Below are 19,441 nucleotides of genomic sequence, written 5' to 3'. Positions count from 1 at the left end.
ATGAAGATGAAGGAAGGGTGTGTGAGGATAATGAGTGAAAAAGGTTGTGGTTTTTAATTATTTTTAAATAATAAATTTAAATTAAATAATTAAATATTTTAATTTTTTTTAATAATGTTGATTGGATGAAAAGAGGTGAAGAAGGGGGAGAAATATTGGGCACATGGATGGAAAACCCATCTTTGGTAAGTTATATTGTGATTTTTGTATGCACTGAATGTTTGCTTTTTAGGTTTCATGGAATCTTATATTACTGCTATGAATATTATAATTATTAAATTATGTATTAATGAAATATATAATATCACATTATCAACGTGAGAACATTACTAAAAAAAATTGATAATCCTATTATCATAAAATTTGGTGTTTATCTTGGATTATCAAATATATGGTAATCTCATAACATGATAATAAAGTATTTCCAGTAATAAGAGTTTTCAACATTAACATGATTATACCAAATTACTGTAAGTCTGTAATATTCTCGACCATATTACATTCCCATCTATATTACCATGATAATCTCGTTACGTAGTAATATGTTATTACCACAAACCAAAATGGCTTAAAGTTAAGTAATATTACCACATGGTGATGCGGAATCTTACATTATTAATTACTATAGTCTATAATTTTTATTAAAATATTTTTCCTTATGTCAAATAAACTAAAGTTTATAGTATTTATTAATATAAATATGAAAAATATTTGTTATTATTATAAAATTAAATAAATTTAATATTAAAATATTTATTTTTATCAATATCAAAATTTTAAAATAATTGGAAAAAGTTTTAATCTCATTTCCAACAAAATCTTTGAATTTTTTTATTTTTGAAAATTTTAAAAGTTATTATTTTGAGAATTATGTTGAATTTAAGGGTATAATGGAGAAAGAAAAAATCATATTTCTCTCTAATGTAAGTTTACTAATTTTTAAACAATAATCACATTCCTATGAATATTGGCCAAATTATTACATTGTGAGAATATGAAATTTTCATTTTAAACAACTTAACGAGCTAATGTAAAATTATCCGTTATATATTCCGAGGTAATCTAATATTACTCTCAATTAAATGTCACTTTAAAGTTTTACTTAGTGAAAATTTATTTAAATTTGTTTTTTTGTTTTTTAAACTTTATGATGTGTAAAATTAAAAAAAAAATTGGAAAATGAGAAATTAATATTAGATTTATTGTAGGTAGAGATTTGTTTGTTGTGTCGGTAAATTGTGTTATGTTGATAGTAGTGGTAATGATAAAAGAAGAATAAGATGATGTTTAGATTTGTTGTTTGCTAAGTATGAATGAAGTGATGGTGGGTTAGAAAAAGGTTAGATATAGTTGCATGTGAATGATATAAATAGAAATGAAAGGAAGTTTAAATATATAGTATAAAGAAATTATAGTTTGCTAAATGTTGGCATCTTTTATGTAGATTTATTGCATTATGACTTTTTGTTTGTGGTGAAGTTCAAATTTTTTTAGGTGATATTTTTGTTACTGTTGTTGAGTTTATTATTTTTTAGTTTTTAATTTGTAACTTGAGTTATCTATTTTGTGTCGTATTTGTTAAAAATATATGGAATGGTTTATTAGTATAAACAACAATTAAGGAATAAAATGATGTTTTATTATTTGTGCATTTGATAAATATATAATAGGTATAATCAAATATTATCCATACAAATATAAAAAAATAGATTTATAATTTAACTGTAAGTAAATAAGATTTTTTTAAAAAAATTAGGTTGTGATTAAGATTAGTTTGAGGATTTCAGTAACATGATATGCTCTTTCCTCTTTCTCATCAATTTTTTTTTGACAAATACGATAATCATAATTAGTTAAAAAATGTACTCATGAGCGGAGAATTAATCATCCAATTACTTGTTCGCTATCACCATTTGGGCTGAAAATATATCCACCCACTCACATTGGAGATCCGTCACCACCACATGTGTCTCACTCTATTCTCTATATTGTTTTTTTAGAAAGGCGACAAGCGCCGGAACTCAGGGACGAACACGTGGGGGAGCCGCGCTCACCACCGAACCGTGCCCTCACTTTGCTCGAGATGGGAATCGAACTCGGGGAGCCACGCTCGACACTCGAGGTGAACACCCTACGCAAGTGACCCGATACCAATAGACCAAATGGTCGTTGGCTTCTCTATATTGTTGTTTGAGCTTTTATTATTTATATTATTTATTATAATTATTAAAATATATTCAATGATATAGTGGTAAATGACAATTAAAAACTATGATGTTGTTCTAATGATTTTGGAAAGCAAATAAAATGTTGATGTTGTGATAAATTTAAATATGAGATTAAAAATAAGAAGAAAAATAAATATATAGATGATAGAAAATTAAAAGTAACAAAGTGATTGAGAAAAGGTTTTTTCATCCTTCTCATTAAAAAAAAAAATATACTCTGGATAAAAACTAGAACTTACGCATAAACAACCTAAACATTGGGTGGATAAATATTATAGTTAAATATAAGTTTTCTTTGCCATTCAAAAACGTTACAATAAAACAAGATAGAAAGAGAGAAAGCGAAGTTGGGCTGAGCCCATATATGAAACTTGGGTTGAAGTTTATATTAAATCTTTTCGGCAAAATATAACAAGAGGGAGTGTGTGTGTGTGTGTGTGTGTGTGTGTGAGTGTGTGTGTGTGTGATACAAAAGCTTAAAATTCATAATTAATTATAACAAAAAATTAAGCTGAAGAAAACCATAAAATATATGAGATTTTATTTTCTAAACATTTTATTATTATTATTATTATTATTATTATTATTGTTGTTGTTGTTATTATTATTATTTGATGATTTTCACAAGCCACCCCAAGCACGTACTTATACTTTTTTTATTTTTTAATTTTTATGCCTCAATTGCGCATTGAGAAAAAGTAGAAATTTTGACCTCCTAAACGAGCCTTAAGTGCTTTAACTCAGTTATTACCGTAGTGACAAAATTTAAATTATTTAATTTAGTTTACAAACTAATAAAAAAATATTTTTTTAACTTAATACTGAAAATTAAAAGGAAAAAAACAATAAATTGTAATTTTTATTTATGAAAGAAACATATTCTAAATTAGCGAGAGATCAAGTGAGAAATATAATCCTTTCGATCTAGATTATGGATTGATCCATTTACCATCCTTCTTTTTCTTGGAGTAAAAATGCTCACTTTTTATCGGAATACTAAAATATTTTGATAGACTCTATTGTTTTTTAAATCTTAAAAAATGAATAGAAGTTTTTTACTCTGTTTGGTATTTGTGATGTGTGAATTTAGACAACTCCAAGAGAACACTAACAAAATAGACAAGGGGACCTTTGTCTTGCTATTTTTTCTATGATTTTTTTTTTTTTTCAATTATATATCTATAACCCATAATCAATTTTACATTATCTTTTTTGATAACAAACTTATGATTTATTTATTTTTACATTAAATATGTCCATGATAACTAATTCTAAAAAATTTGTCATAGCACTAAGAATTTATGAATGAATTAATCATTCCATTTGTTTTTAAATTATTATTTTTAAATTGATATATTATGTAGAAGTATTATGATAAGTAAACATTATGAAATTGGGTATCATGTAACACAAAAAAAATTCTTAAAATTTTCATATTATGATAAGTAAACGTTATGACATTGGGTATCATGTAAATTTATATAAATTTGGATTTAAAGTAAATGATTTCAAAAAATCCTATATAATTTGGATTTAAAGTAAATGATTTTTAAAAATCCTATATAATTTGGATTTAAAGTAAATGATTTTAAAAAATCCTTATATCATTTACTTTAAATCCAAATTTATATAAAATTACTAAATTTCTCTCAGTTTTGCTCACTTGCACCCATACCAACGAACTGAAAGGGTGGCAAGCTTACCCCCTTCTCCAATATATGTGTCTGAGTTGGGTATGAGAGGGTGAGTTCCCCCTATTTTTTAATTCGTTTATGACTAACTAATATCGTCAAGGTAGGAGTATTTTGGTATTATAAAATTTTTTCAGAATGGTAAGAATTAAAATGAAAACATTAAAATGAAGGACGGATAAAATGAAAAAAGAAATATCATAGGGACTGATGTGGAAAATTCTAACATTTCATGAACTAATAGGTATTTTCCTTTTTTGGAAAATAAGTAGTCTAACAAAAATGCATTCCATTTCTTTATAAAATTAATTACCAAATGAAAAATTTTGTAAAAAAAACTCAAGATTTGTCAACTTCTGAGGTTTCAACTTAATCAATGGTTAAGCCATGGTGGCAAAGCTTGGAAACCTAAATTTTTTTTTTATGATTTATTTATTTTTTTATTGAACTTCAAAATTCCTGGAGAAAAACATAGTAAAACGAATTCATCAAACATAAGCTTAATTATGTGCTATAAATAAAATTTAATTTTATGTCTGAATTCAAATAAAATTAAAGACAACAAACAATCTTTTGGTTTTTTGTTATTGGTTTCCTGATGTTTGTGTCTTTTCGAGTTCGAACTTTAGCTTACGCAAGATAAGGAGATAGATGAGTGAAGGTATTAACTCATCACCTATATATATACCCTTGACCCGGCTTATTCATATTTATATAAAAAAATAATAATAATCTGTTAAGATAATGATGTTTATTTTAGTTTGGTTAGGATATCTTTGATTTAAATATTTAAGTTAGTTGTGTGTTGATTAAAACTCAAATTAGTAGAGATTATCTTTTTAGAATTTTGCTTTTATAAAGGCTTCAATGATTATGAATAAAGTGTGCAATTTTCCTCATCTCTTTTTTTAAGTTATCAGTGGTATCAAGAGCCGAGGTCTTCAACAAAAGAGAGAGTATTTTTTTGGTGTGAAGAAATTCACAATGTCTGCAGACAACTTTGTGCAACCATCTATTCCACGTTTTGATGGTCACTAAGATCATTGGAGCATGTTGATGAAAAATTTCTTAAAATTCAAGGAGTATTGGAATATTGTTGAATTCGGAGCGGCAAAACCGGATGTTGGAGTGGTACCTACGAGTATAGCGGAAGGAACTTGAGCATCAAAGTTGAAAGACTTGAAGGCGAAGAATTACTTATTTCAGGCCATTGATCGATCTATTTTGGAGATAATTCTTTGCAAAGAAACCTCCAAGGATATATGGGATTCGAGGAAGAGAAAATATCAAGGCTCATCAAGGGTGAAGCGTGCACAACTTCAATCCTTGAGAAGGGATTTTGAAAATCTACAGATGAAGGATGGAGAATCTGTTAACAACTATTTTGCAAGAACCATGATATTGGCCAATAATATGCGGTTTCATGGGGAGAAGATGGATGATGTTACTATTGTTGAAAAGATATTGCGATCTTTGACATCAAAATTTGACTACATAGTTTGCTTAATTGAAGAATTAAAGGACATAGATGCACTCTCAATTGATGAACTTCAAAGCTCTTTATTAGTTCATGAACAGAAGATCACCCGTAATTTTACTGCTGAGGAGAAAGCTTTGAAGGCCTCTACAACCAACAACTTCTCAATATTACGAGGTAGAGATCGAGGTGGAAGTAGAGGAAGAGGAAGAGCAGATAAAGGCTACAGAAGTGGCAATAGAAATACTGATGATGGTTATCTACAAAGTAAAGGAAGAGGACGAGGTCAACAATTTGATAAATCTAAAATTGAGTGTTTTAGATGTCATTGATTTGGTCATTACCGTTCTGAATGTTATACCAAGCTACCTAATGACAAAGACAAAGGAGAAAAGTCAAATTTTGCAGAAAATAAAGAAGCGGAGACTTTGCTAATGGCAATTCAAGATAGTCAGGAATCTCACAAGTCAGATATTTGATTTGTGGACACTGGTTGTGGCAACCATATGTGTGGAAGTAAGTCCTCTTTTTTTACTTAAATAAAGATTTATACTCTAGTGTTACCTTTGGAAATTGGTTTACGGTGAATGTGATGGGAAAATGGTGATATTAATATAAAAACCAAGAATGGTTTTATAGAAAAAATTTCTAATGTTTTTTATGTTCCTGGCTTGAAAAGTAACTTACTGAGTGCTGGTTAGTTGCAAAAGAAGGGATATACAATTACTATTCAAAAGAGTACTTGTGAAATATATGATCCTTGTAGAGGTGCAATTGCAATTGTGCCGATGAGTTCAAATAGGTTGTTTCCTATAAAGATTGAATGTGATCAACCTTGTTTGATAGCTAAAACAAAAGACCCTTCATGGCTATGGCATTATCGGTATGGTCACTTGAGCTTTGGTGGATTGAAGACACTCCAAGAAAAGGATATGGTGATAGGGCTTCCTAAAATCACTATTCCCTCCCAAGTTTGTGAAGAGTGTGTTGTTGGCAAACAACATCGTACTCCTTTCTCTCAAGGAAAGTTTTGGAGAGCAAAAGATGTTTTAGAACTTGTTCACTCTGATATTTGTGGACCAATAAATCCTACTTCTAATGGAGGTAAAATATATTTTATTACTTTCACTGATGATTATTCTCAGAAAACTTGGGTTTATTTTTTACAGGAGAAATCAGAAGCTTTTAGTGCATTTAAAAGCTTCAAGGTATATGTTCAAAGTGAAACTGGGAAGCCTATTAAACCAATTCGCACTGATCATGGAGGAGAGTACTGCTCGAAAGACTTTGAAAGTTTTTGTAATTATTATGGCATCCGAAAAGAGCTCACAGCTTCCTATTCCCCACAAAAGAATGGTGTATCAGAAAGAAAAAAATCGAACAATCCTCAATATGGTGTGAACCTTGTTAATAAAGGGTAGAATTCTGAAGAATTTTTGGCCAAAAACAGTGAATTGGAGTATTCATATCTTGAATAGAAGTCCTACTTTTGCTGTTCAAAACAAAACACCATAAGAAGCATGGAGTGGAAGAAGACCAGCAGTAGATCACTTCAGAATTTTTGGTTGCATTGCATATGCACATATTTCAGATGAGAAAAGAAAGAAGCTTGATGATAAGGGGCAAAAGTGTGTTTTTCTTGGGATTAGTGAAATATCCAAAGCTTTTAAACTGTATGATCCATTGACAAAGAAACTTGTGGTGAGTAGGGATGTTATTTTTGATGAGGAGAGCACTCGGAATTGGAGTGAGCAGCAGCCTACTTCAATTATAATTAGTGATGAAGCTGAAGAAGAAGGAGAGCAGGTCCAACATAAAAAAATTTCAACTAATGAAGCCTCAATTAATACTAAAATTTCACAAACAGCAGTAGAGACATCAACTAAATCCCCTATTACTCGTGTCCAAAAAAGGCCGGCTTGGATGACAGATTATGAAGTAACAGATTTCAACCAATTTGAAGACCTTGCTACCCACTTTGCTTTATTTTCAAATTGTGATCCGTTTATCTTTTGAAGAAGCTATCCAACATTCAAAGTGAAAAAAAGCTATAGATAATGAAATTGCTTCTATTGAAAAAAATAAAACATGGGAGTTGACTGAACTTCCCAAAGGGCAAAAAAACAATTGGTTTAAAGTGGGCATATAAAACAAAATTAAACAAGAAAGGAGAGATGTCAGATTTGATTAGATTTACATATACTAATTATGTAGGAGATTTAGATGATCAAAAAAGCGCATCTGGTTATGTATTTATGATGGGTTTTGGAGCAATCTTATGGTCATCAAAGAAGCAATATATTGGTATTCCTTCAACTACTGAGGTTGAATTTGTAGCAGCAACAACATGTGCCTCTCAAGTAGGGTGGTTGAGAAATATTATTGAAGAACTTCAATTAAAAAATGAAAGCATTCATGCAAGATAGATAACTTTAAACTTATGAGATAAACATAAGTTTAAGGGAGGGTGTTAAGATAATGATATTTATTTTAGTTTAGTTAGGATATCTTTGATTTAAATATTTAAGTTAGTTGTGTGTTGATTAAAACTCAAATTAGTAGAGATTATCTTTTTAGAATTTTGCCTTTATAAAGGCTTCAATGATTATAAATAAAGTGTGCAGTTTTCCTCATCTCTTCTTTTAAGTTATCATAATCAAGATAAATAAGACAAGAAGACAATAACACCACTAGAAACTATGAGGCATAATTTCGGTAGCTGTTCAAGCATGTTTATTTATAGGTAAAATACCTTATTTAGCCCCCTATTATATATAATACGCCTCTTTGGTCCCTCTAATTTAATTTATCCAGGGCGAAGTCCTATTATTAGAATGAGTAAAATCAGGTCTAATGGGTAACAAGAGTTAAAGTTTTCGTTCATAGAAGCTAATATGGCATTTATAAAACTTAAAATATTATAAAAAACTATTTATAAGAATAAAAAAATACTTTAAATAAAAAAAAGGGATCCGGGTCCAAATCTGATCCGAACCCAATACCTAAATCAATGGACTTTTAATCATCTCTCAACTTCACCCCATTGCCCACTGCCATCTGGTCGCCGTCCCGGCCACCGTCACCGTTGCGAGGGAACATTAATTATCTTTCTCTTCTGCATATAGCTTGGTTCGTCATCCACACTGAGGAGATCCCAGCCATCGTTGTGGTCCCCAACCGCCCACCATCAATGATAATGGCTTGTACATAAAATTTTGCTGCCAGTAGCCGGTGGGGTGAAGTTGAGAGATGGTTAAAAGCCCCCTGTTGATTTAGGTATCGATCGAGTTCGGGTTAGATTTGGACCCATATCCTTTTTTAAAAGTATCTTTTATTCCTAAAATTATTTTTTAATAGTATTTTAAATTTTATAAATGCCACATTAGCCCCAAGGAAACTTATACTGGCGCCATCCATTGGATCTGATTTTACTCATTCGAATGAAAGGATTTTCTCTGAACAAATTAAACTAAAGAGACCAATGGGGCACATTATGTATAATAAAGGAACTAAATGGAGTATTCTACTTTTTATTTATATGGCCATCAAAATGCCAACAATTTGCGAACTTGTCATGTTCCACTTCATTAAAATGCTAGGGAAGATATATATAGGTTTCGTATCTTCGTACAAAACATGCAGACTAAACCGGAGTTTTATTTGTGGGGGAATATATTCCATATATCAAATTGTAATAATTATTTTTAAATAATACAACCGTTGCAATGTTAATTAGTCATAACACTAGTAACTCTTCTCGAATCAGGACTATGTTAACTTACAGTTAATTTAGTGTATTCTCTTGCTTCAATACCATGGTAAAATTGAGATAAGAGATTACGGTATATCATAAAACTGATCGTGGGGAAGAATATATATATATATATATATATTAAATGATTAAACTATATTAGGATGAGTCATTTATTAATTATCATCTTATAGACTTATATATTATTAAACATATAATATTATAACCTAATATATTAATATCATAAATAATAAATTATTAAAGCTATCTCCAACCTAACTTCAAAATTGAAGTTTTTCACTGGTTTTGGCTCAGGTATTGCTTCAACCGAACGCAATAACATACAGATGTGCCAAATCTAAAATATACTACAGTGACGCGCAAGATATTGTGTGTCACTGTAGCAATATTATTATTAATTTTTTTAATTTTTTTTTCTTGTTTTCTATTTTTTTGTTTTTTTATTTTTTGGTTTTCTATTTTTTGTTTTTTTATAAAATTTGTATTTATAATTTTATGTTTTAATTAAATTAATAACTCATAATATAAGTTTATTTATTTTTTTTTCAAAAATATACACTTATTAAATAAAGGTAAATGATGATTATATTCTGATAATCATGAGACTCTTGCATTTTTTATCATATACTTTTTGTAAAAATTGTATCTTAGTTCTTAGGTTTTGTATTAATTGTAGTATTCTAATCAATGACATATACATTAAATATGATCGAAACCAACTTGTCATTTTTGTTATAAATATTTACAATTAATAATCAACCTGCTAGCTACCACATGCTATGATAAAGAGACAATGAATAGCAATTTATCATTTAGCAAATTATATAGTGAAGGGTCTATCACAAGCTCAGAGAAAACTGACAAAAAATATACTAGAAGTTTTAATTATTATATGTTATATATAATTATGTATTTTTCATTGATATTTAGTTATGTGTCATTTTACAAAGTTCCCTTCTTATTTATTATGTTGACACCTTTCATTATCAAATTTTCTTTATTTATTTATTATTTTGCATCTGACCTATAATGACACTTTTTTTGTGATGCTAAGCGATACTTTACTTTCTTCCCAAAATTATTGATAATTTGAAAGCACAAATATATTGATCACTTTAAAAATGCCCCACTTTATTTGAAATAGTAAATATATATATATATATATACATCACTAAGCTATTAAAAAACATTTTAAAAAAAATCCAGTAGTGCTAACAAATATTTTTATAAGCTTTCTCATTTTTATTGCTCCTATAACTGAGGAGTAATTAATATTTCATTTTTCTTATTTACTTAAATGACAGAGGGTTCTATATAACTTCTAATCCATAACGTGTCCAACAAAAAACGTAAACTTTTCCCTTTTCAAGTGTCTTGAGAATTTTTGCATCTTTAAAAATAATTAAAGAGACAAAACTCCCAACTACAATTTATGAAAAAAAATCCAACACAAACTGACCAAACACAATCAATAGAGTCAGTGGCGGAACCAGAAACAAATTAAAGGGGTGCTTATATAAAAAATTATAAAATTTTTTTTGAAGGTTTTTCAATTCAAAAAATATAATTAGATTAGTTGAACAACATATTTATGGTAGTTTGGCCGATCCAATTGTTACATAAAAAAACAATACATTTATAATTTTTTATACAAGACAAAATATAAAATTAAGGGGCCAAACAATAATTTTTTATAAATATTTTTTAAAGAGGATCATTCTTCTATGGATGTCCATAGATAAAAAAATCTATAGATGTTCATTATAAAGCAATTGGATCTCGATCTAGCAGTTAACGTTGATGAGCAGTGAGTTACTACGATAATTCTCGTTTATCTATGTCGTCCGTTGGATCGTGATCTAACGGTCGATAATTGGACGTCCGTAGATTTCTTATCCATAGATGTCCATAGAAAATGTATTGTTTTTTTTAAATATATATATATATATTATATCCTAACTAATAAAAATCACGGATTTAACTGATAAATATTTGTAATTTTTTTTATTTTTTATTCTATATAAACTAATTTGTAATAAATGAAAACTAAACATTATCTTTTTGGAAAAAAAATTCTTTTATATTATATAAACCAATTTATAAAACATCTAAATAATAAATATTAATTTTGTTCCAAACACAAAATGAAAATAAAAATTCAATGAATTATTTATATACATATATATAGAGAAAGAAAGAGTGAATGAGAAGAGAGAGGGGGTGCTTCCAATTTCCTACTCTTCCCTAAGTCCCTCTAATATACATATAAACATGTATATAATATTGATTAGTTGGGGCCAAGGGGGTGCTCAAGCACCCCCTTGACCCCCCCTCCATCCGCCCCTGAATAGAGTGTGGAACCTCAACTCCTGACGACTGGCATCATATTCGGATAGAAACCGAATGTGACATGCAATGCAACGTCAACCATGCATGCAATCTAATGCCAACCATATGAACTTAGATATCTTTTTTTTTTAAGTTCCAAGTGGTCCGGGGTTCTACCATGCTTTTCTCTGTGACTGAGACGGCACAGAACAGCGCAGTGCTGATGAGAAAGATAGTAATTGGTGCCCATGCTAGCTATAGATTTACATCATCTGTATTTCAGATGATTGATGATTGGATAACCAAACATTATCTTGATTGATCATCAATCTTCTTTTGTGAACGATTCTTTAACTTATCTTCCCGAATTCTATCAATATAAGTTGGCCGAGAAGATATTTCTTGTCTAACCTTTTATCACCTTTTAAAAGATAATTATTATTAAAAATTATTTGCTACGTGGCATGCAATTTAATTATTAATTGTTTCATCGTAATATTTATTAACACGATCTCACTCCATAATGGAGCATTCACCTTATTTTAGTATGATCGATGGATTAATAGATATGTGCTCAAAAATATTCAGCCTTAGAATTTAAAATCTTCATAGCTTTCCGGGGGCACCGTCCGAGACTTTTTTTCCCCAACGCTAGCACATGCCCTCCCTTCTAGTTCCTCTCGGTCCCTCAATTCTATATGTTATTTTGAGTATTTATTGCTCTTTGGTTGGCAGTTGTGACTCTAAATTTTGGAAGATGGTTGCCAACAAAATCTTCACAATTAAATTTTTCTATAGCTTGTTCAATAACTGGGGTATGCCATACTCGATCACATACTCCAATTAGGGTAATTATTTTGGTTGAGCACTAACCTTTGGTCATATTTCAATTTGAGCACCAACATTCAAAACGTATCAAAGTGAGCATTAACATTTAATTTGGTTACATTGGTGAGACTAGTGGGGTTTTCCAGCAGAATTCGATGACATGGGACGTTGGACTCACATCATCTTCACCCTCGGAGGCCGCCACATCGATGACTTTCTCCGGATCCGTACTTCTCCTCCATGTCATCGCCACATCGCCCTCTTCATCCTCTGCTCGATCATCTTTTTCCCTTTTTCGACCCCACTTGATGTGGCGATGATTCACGAGTGAAGATGAGGTAGAGTCCGGGTGTCAACGAGACTCGATTCTCACCGGGAAAACCAAAAATAACCTCACGCGATGTAACCAAATTAAATATTAGTCTTCATTTTGATACGTTTTGAATGTTAGTGCTCAAATTGAAATATGACCAAAGGTTAGTGCTCAACCAAGAAAATTACCCCTCCAATTATTTTGAAACACTCTTATCATTGAAAAATCTTTTTTTTTTTTCAATTGACTTGTCTTGCATAACAAGTTCCTCACCCTTGACAATTAATCTTGTTCTTGGAAAATGTAATAGACTGCTAAACGCTATCTACATGTTTTGCCACTCAGCTATTGAATTTGTTAATCATCTCTTCATCCATTAATCTTTTACTTCTCAATATAAAACTACTTTTGTCACATACTTGGGTTCATCCAATATCTCAATTCATCGGGTAATTTATGGGACTCTTAGTCTTAAGCCTTCACTCAAGGATGTTTGGGAGTTCCTAGTTCGAGCTATTACTTAAAACAGTTAGCTGGAGCAAAATAATTACGTTTTCAATCCTAATTCACTCAGGTCCTTTATTATTTTCAAAATTAATCATATATTTTTTTCCTAAGAATCTACATGATCTAAGGCGAAAAAAGTACTCCATTTCTATTATCAAGAGAAGCCTTGAATTTTTAAGTTACTGTTTTACTGATCATGGGGACTCATCGACCAACGTCGACCCTTACTAAGCTCCGCATCATCCCTACTAGGATATCCCCAACTTGGACAAATGATTTCCCTTGATTGTCTACTCCGGGGTGCAACCTTTATCTTTCACTTGTTTTATCTTGAACAAATAGTGCTTCAACCCTTTTTATCAACAAGTAAATAAATAAATAATTAAATAGATAAAATAAACACCATCTCCATATATATATATATAGACGGTGTTTTGTTTTCCTCAAGTTGCGTGTCCACATTTGTTCTCTCTAAAAGAAAACAACGACACGTCACACGTACGTGAAACCATAAATTGAAATTAAATTCAAACATATGTGGAGAAATTAAAATCATTAAATATGTATACACATATTGCTTTTTCGCATTTAGTTTGGTTAGAATAGGAAAATGAAGAAGAATAGGAAATGACAGAAAGTTACAGAAAGAAACCAATCCATCCATGGGAGGAAAATGAAACCAAAAGTAATATTCAAACACTAGAATCACAGAATTAAAATTTGTTTTATCATCATAAAAACAAATGATTCCAAAAGCTTAATAAATTTGAGATATATACTTATCTAGTAACATGATCAATAAACGAGTCCAAACCACCATTCTTTGAAGCATGACCATCAATGGCTTCTCTCCTAATGGCTTCACCCAAAGCTCTAGCTTTCATCCTCACCTCCTTCCCTCCATCTCCATGCATCAACTCCACCACCTTATCCCTCACAGTCACAGCTCTCACAATCTCATGCCTCTTATTCCAGTCCCTAACCATGATCCCAACCTTCAACAAGTCCGTGACCAACATTGCATTGCATGGCTGGTCTGAATGCATGGGCCACGTCAACATGGCCACCCCCAAGCTCAAGCTCTCCATGCAAGAGTTCCATCCACAGTGACTCATGAAAGCAGCCATTGATGAATGCTCCAAGATCTCAAGTTGTGGCACCCATCCTTTAACCACCATCCCCATCCCTCTTTGCTCACAAACCAAACACTGATCATGATCTTCCTCATTGTTTGCATAAATATCACCACGGTCTGCATCTCTGACAACCCATAAATACCGTTCTCCACTCTTCTCAAGACCTGAACCAAGCTCAAGCATCTGTTCCTTTGAAAAACATGATGTGGTGCCGAAGGACACATAGATAACCGAGGCCTTTGGCTGTTTGTTCAGCCACTGCAAGCATTCAAGGGGGATAACACTGCTGTTTTTGTGGATCTCTATAGGGTTTAAAGGCCCAACCGAGAAAATATTGGGATGGTAGATGGAGAAATGGTCGAGGAACTTGGCTTCGATGGCCCGGCAAGTGTTGAAGAGACGACCGGAGGAGGTGGAGGAGAGGAGTTGGTGTTGTTGGTGAATGAAGTGATAGAATTCTTCAGTGAAAGCAGCCGTCAAAGGAGAAGGACAAGTTATTGAGGTGAAGGTCTTGCAGAGAGAGGGAAGTGGATTTGGAGGAGAAGAGAAGGATGGAGATAGCGGAGACGGTGTGGAAAACATAAGTTTCTATGTTGGGGATGGAGATGGCGGCGGTGGCAGCGAAGGACATGGCAGAGTCATGGATGAGGATGAGACGGCGAGAGGAGGAGGAGAGGGAGTGGAGGAGGGAAGTGAGAGGGAGTTCGAGATGGAGAGAAGCGTTGAAGGAGGGTTGGAGGTGGGAAGGGAAGTGGGTGGAAGTGGAAGGGGAAGTGGGAGTGGGAGGTGGGGAAGGGATAGGGAGGGAGAGGGAAGTGATGGAAGTGGATGTGGGAGAGGGAAGTGGTGGAAGTGGAACGGGAAATGACTTGGTGGATGTGGGAAGTGGAGCTTACGTAGTGAACGGGGAGGCCATGAGAGGAGAGGTGGTGAGAGAGGTGGAGGAATGCATTGAGATGGCCTTGAGCAAGGAGAGGGACTAGAACTATGACTATGTCTTGTTTTTGGGTCTTTGAGATTTTCCCCTCCATTGAGAGAGAGAGAGAGAGAGAGAGGTGGGGGAGGAGTGTGGGGGTGGTGAGGTGGATATATAGTGAAAGGATGTGGGGGAGGCCCACATAGAGTTAAGGGTTTTGCCTAGTCAAGGGATATGGATCAATACCTTAGTAGTAGTAGTAGTAATAATAATAATAATAATAATAATAATAATAATAATCACGAGGAGGATGATGATGATGTATTAATTTTTATTTTATGTAAAATGGTAGTATTTGAATGAAAGGGAAGTTTACCAAACTTATATATTTTGAGCTGTTAGTGGCATTAACTCTGGATTTTTTTTGGAAAGGGAAGGTAGAAAATCTAGAGTTGAATCATAAGTAAAAGAATTTAATTTCATAGAAGTTTGGACCGTTGAAGATGAAGGCGCATAAAGCATTGACTCTGTGCAAACCTAACCTAAAAACTTATCATATTTACAAATATATATATATTGAATAGAATTATTTTAATAAAACACATGAACAAATAAATAAATAAATAAATAAATAGATTATTTTAATTTTATTGTGGAGTGTTATGTTTATGAATTTTTTTTTATAGAAGATTGCAGATTAGATTACTTTATCATAAATTAATGTAAAAAAAATAGATTAATAAGAATGAGATTTGGAATTGAGAGTGTAACATGGAATAATACAGACAGCTGAGCCGAAATAGTTGGGACTAGTCGGTGGTTTGTTGTGAGAGTTGAAGTTGGATGGTGAGCATGTGATGATTCTTGTAAAGGGGGACCAAACTTATGTTTTGCTAACCATATAAAAGTAATAAATGAAAAAATTGTATATATATATTAATATATATAGTTGAGGTTGACGATGACAAGAAACATTGATGTACAAGGAATATTAACGTTCATGGTTCATATTGCATGGAAAATATTTTGCTTTTATAAAAAAATAACATTAACAAATATAATTACTATTTCTTTGAGTTTTTTTTTTATTTACAACTCAAAATATACTTTTTTTTATGGGACCATATACTATCTTCAAATAAAATGCTTCATCTAATGACATTATGAAAAAGTATTTTTTAAAATATTAGAGTGATTTCAAATATTAATCTAAAGCATAGAAATATTATCAGTTTGGAATTAAAAATCATTGAGTATCGATATAAGAAATAAATTTTTAATAATTTGAAGGATAATTTATTTGATTCAATTTTTTAAAATTTTTTCTCTTATTATAATTACAGAATATTTATTTTATTTCTTATTGATGAAAATGAGTGAAGTACATAAAAAATCCTTACGTTTCCAAAAATGGCAAATTAGGAGAAATGTCCTTGCTGTTTTCTTGCATTATGTAGATAGACACGAACTTTTGAAGGCCACAAAAAGAGTTGAAGCATGTCACTTTTTGCAAATTCTATAGATGTTGGCCTTCACTGACCTAATTAATTAATCCATGAATTAAACCATGTAGACGTGCATTAATTCAAGAAACGTGCACATTATCAATGTCTTTGCTTTCATATTTATTTAATAGCTTTATTAGATTTGATAACTACAGCCCCAATTTCTTGTCGGCAAGATAAATTCAAGCCGAAAAACTTAAAGTGTTCTCTCCGCTTCTTCATGTGTTATTTTTTTCCTTCCATGCATGTTCACATCTATTTTGTCTTTAATTGGTTTAATTTGAAGACTAACAATTTAACATGCTTGTATGATTTTTAGAATAATAGGTGACAAGCATATTTTTTTATGAATATAAACTGTACCGAGCAGTACTGGAGCTCGGATATACAGTGTATATACAATACAAAAATAATATAAAAATCCCGGATAAACAGTATATGAACAGTAAGAGGAACAGTACTGAGGGAGGGATTTGAATCCATGATCTTTCCCTTTATACTTGGACTATCCAATGGTTGATGTTTATATGCAATTTTCATTTTATGCTTTGGAGTATATATTATGTCGGAACCATTGCAAATTAAATTTATTTTATTACATGTTTATATAAAATTTTTATTTGAAAGATCATATGAATTAACCCCTAATAGGACAAACCACTAGATATATATATAGAATAAATATAAAAAATTATATATTAATTTTTTTAATATTTATAAGGAAAAATTAAAAAAAATTGTGGTTTTTCAATTTTGCATAAAAAAGACAAATGTTTGTTTTTCCATTTTTGAACTATGTGGTTTCTCCGATTAGCATAAAAGAGAAAAATTATTAATAAATAATTAACAGTGTTAACTCATAGAGTAAAATGGTCAATTTATTATAAAAAGCACCATGTAGTATAAAAAATATGATTTTCAGCATGATTTTGTTTAGATTTTGGAATTTAATTTTTTGTTTATTAGAATTTTGGGAGAGATTAATAGATTAAAAAAAATATATATGAGATGGCTTTTAAGTAAATTGACCATTTTGCCTCTTTGAGTTAATACCATTAAGATTTATTAACGCTTTTTTTTATTAGTTAGAGAAATCATATAGTTAAAAAAAAACGATCTTTCTGTTTAAAATTGAAAGCCACAATATTTTTTTTTAATTGTTTTTTTTAATAAATTATAATTTATTCATTTTATTATAATAAAAAAACATTTGTCATCTTTTTATCAATACATTATCCCACTCGGGCCAAGAAATAAAGGCAAAGCCAAACCCTAAGCATTGGTTTCTTGATTTGGTTCTCGTCTTTTCATGTTTTCAATGAGACGTGTAGCCGTGTAGTTTATGGCCATCCTCATCTTTTAATAAAGTCATCTATTTCCAATCAATCAAGGCTTCTTTGTTCTCTTCTCACTATGGACCCCTTGTGATCTTGTCGGCAATCTTAGCAAATACAAAAGGTCCTTTATTAATTATCTTTTCTAAGGTTAGGTTTTATTAATATAGTCTCTCTAGGCGTTTTGTATCATGGCAAAATGGCCGAAATCAAATGATGTAACATGATAAAAATTATATTTTTAATATTTTTAATTGATTCTAAGTACCCCACAAATCTAACACAAGATCAATTATTTGCATATAAAATAATTATAATTATGATGATTCATCTAAGCAAGATGATAGAGTTGTCTTATAATGAATATTAAATTTTATTCTATAATACTTTTGAAATAAAACATTATGCAAAGTTGGAACCATCCTATTAATTATAAAATTTATTACTTCAACATTTTTATTAAAAAAATTTCTTAAAAATTTTTAAAATAAATTATTTGTATTAAACGGGATTAATGTTTTTTTTAAAAGAATTTTATTATGATGATATTTTAAAAAAAAAACTAATGTTTGAAAACAGTCGATTATATTTGATTCGACTAGACCTTACCATGTCGACAAAAAAATTCAGCACAGGTGTTGATCTGGTTGACTCAGTCGGATGCCCTGTAAAAATGGTAACCTAATATTTATATATAAAATTTATTATTAATTTTAATATTGTGTTTTGTTTAAATTTATAATTTAAATTATATTAGGTTATCATAACAATTTTGTCATATTTTATTTGGGATATTAAATTGATATTTATAAATTATAAAAAAATAATATTTTGTTGAACTTTTATATTATTTTTTTAAAAATTTAATTATTTAATAATATACATCTTATGTATTTATATCCAAATTAGTTGTTTCTTTTTCACATCCTTATCTTCACACCATCTCCAAACTAGCTATTTTTTCTTCACATCCACCGTTTGATAATGCCAGCCATGAAATCACATTTTTTTACTTTTTAATCATGCCGATTAGGAAAGAGAAAATCAGCTACCACTTTGATCGTGTGAGGATTTCGTGAAACTCATTCATAACATATAAGTATTACTCTAATTAAAATTATATAAATATCTATTATATTTATAACCGAGTCAATCTGATTGGACCATTGACATGTGAAAGAAGAACTTTCACAAGGGACAACTTGATTTGAGTTTCAAAATATTGCAAAAAAAAAAAAATAAATTTAAAAATAAATACAGAGACAAAAAAAATCTGTGAGGAGATACTGTTGGCTTGAGATTGCAGTTGATCTTGGTTACTGTGTATGAAAACATAAAGAAGGCCCAATCCACGTTAACATGCACGTGAAAAGCTGACACACTCATGCAAGAGAACTATAAAATTA

The 19,441-nt window shown here is 30.6% G+C and overlaps 1 pseudogene; it reads right to left on the bottom strand.

Annotated features, from left to right (window-relative positions):
- Window positions 1-13,854: 13,854 nt before the first annotated feature.
- LOC120271373 lies at window positions 13,855-15,328 on the bottom strand (annotated as a pseudogene).
- Window positions 15,329-19,441: the final 4,113 nt, after the last annotated feature.

This window comes from Dioscorea cayenensis, chromosome 2 (genome assembly GCF_009730915.1).
Source record: "Dioscorea cayenensis subsp. rotundata cultivar TDr96_F1 chromosome 2, TDr96_F1_v2_PseudoChromosome.rev07_lg8_w22 25.fasta, whole genome shotgun sequence".
Taxonomy (NCBI): Eukaryota; Viridiplantae; Streptophyta; class Magnoliopsida; order Dioscoreales; family Dioscoreaceae; genus Dioscorea; species Dioscorea cayenensis.
The sequence above is the reverse complement of the archived record's forward strand: the minus strand, read 5'-3'. Positions and strand labels throughout refer to the sequence as shown.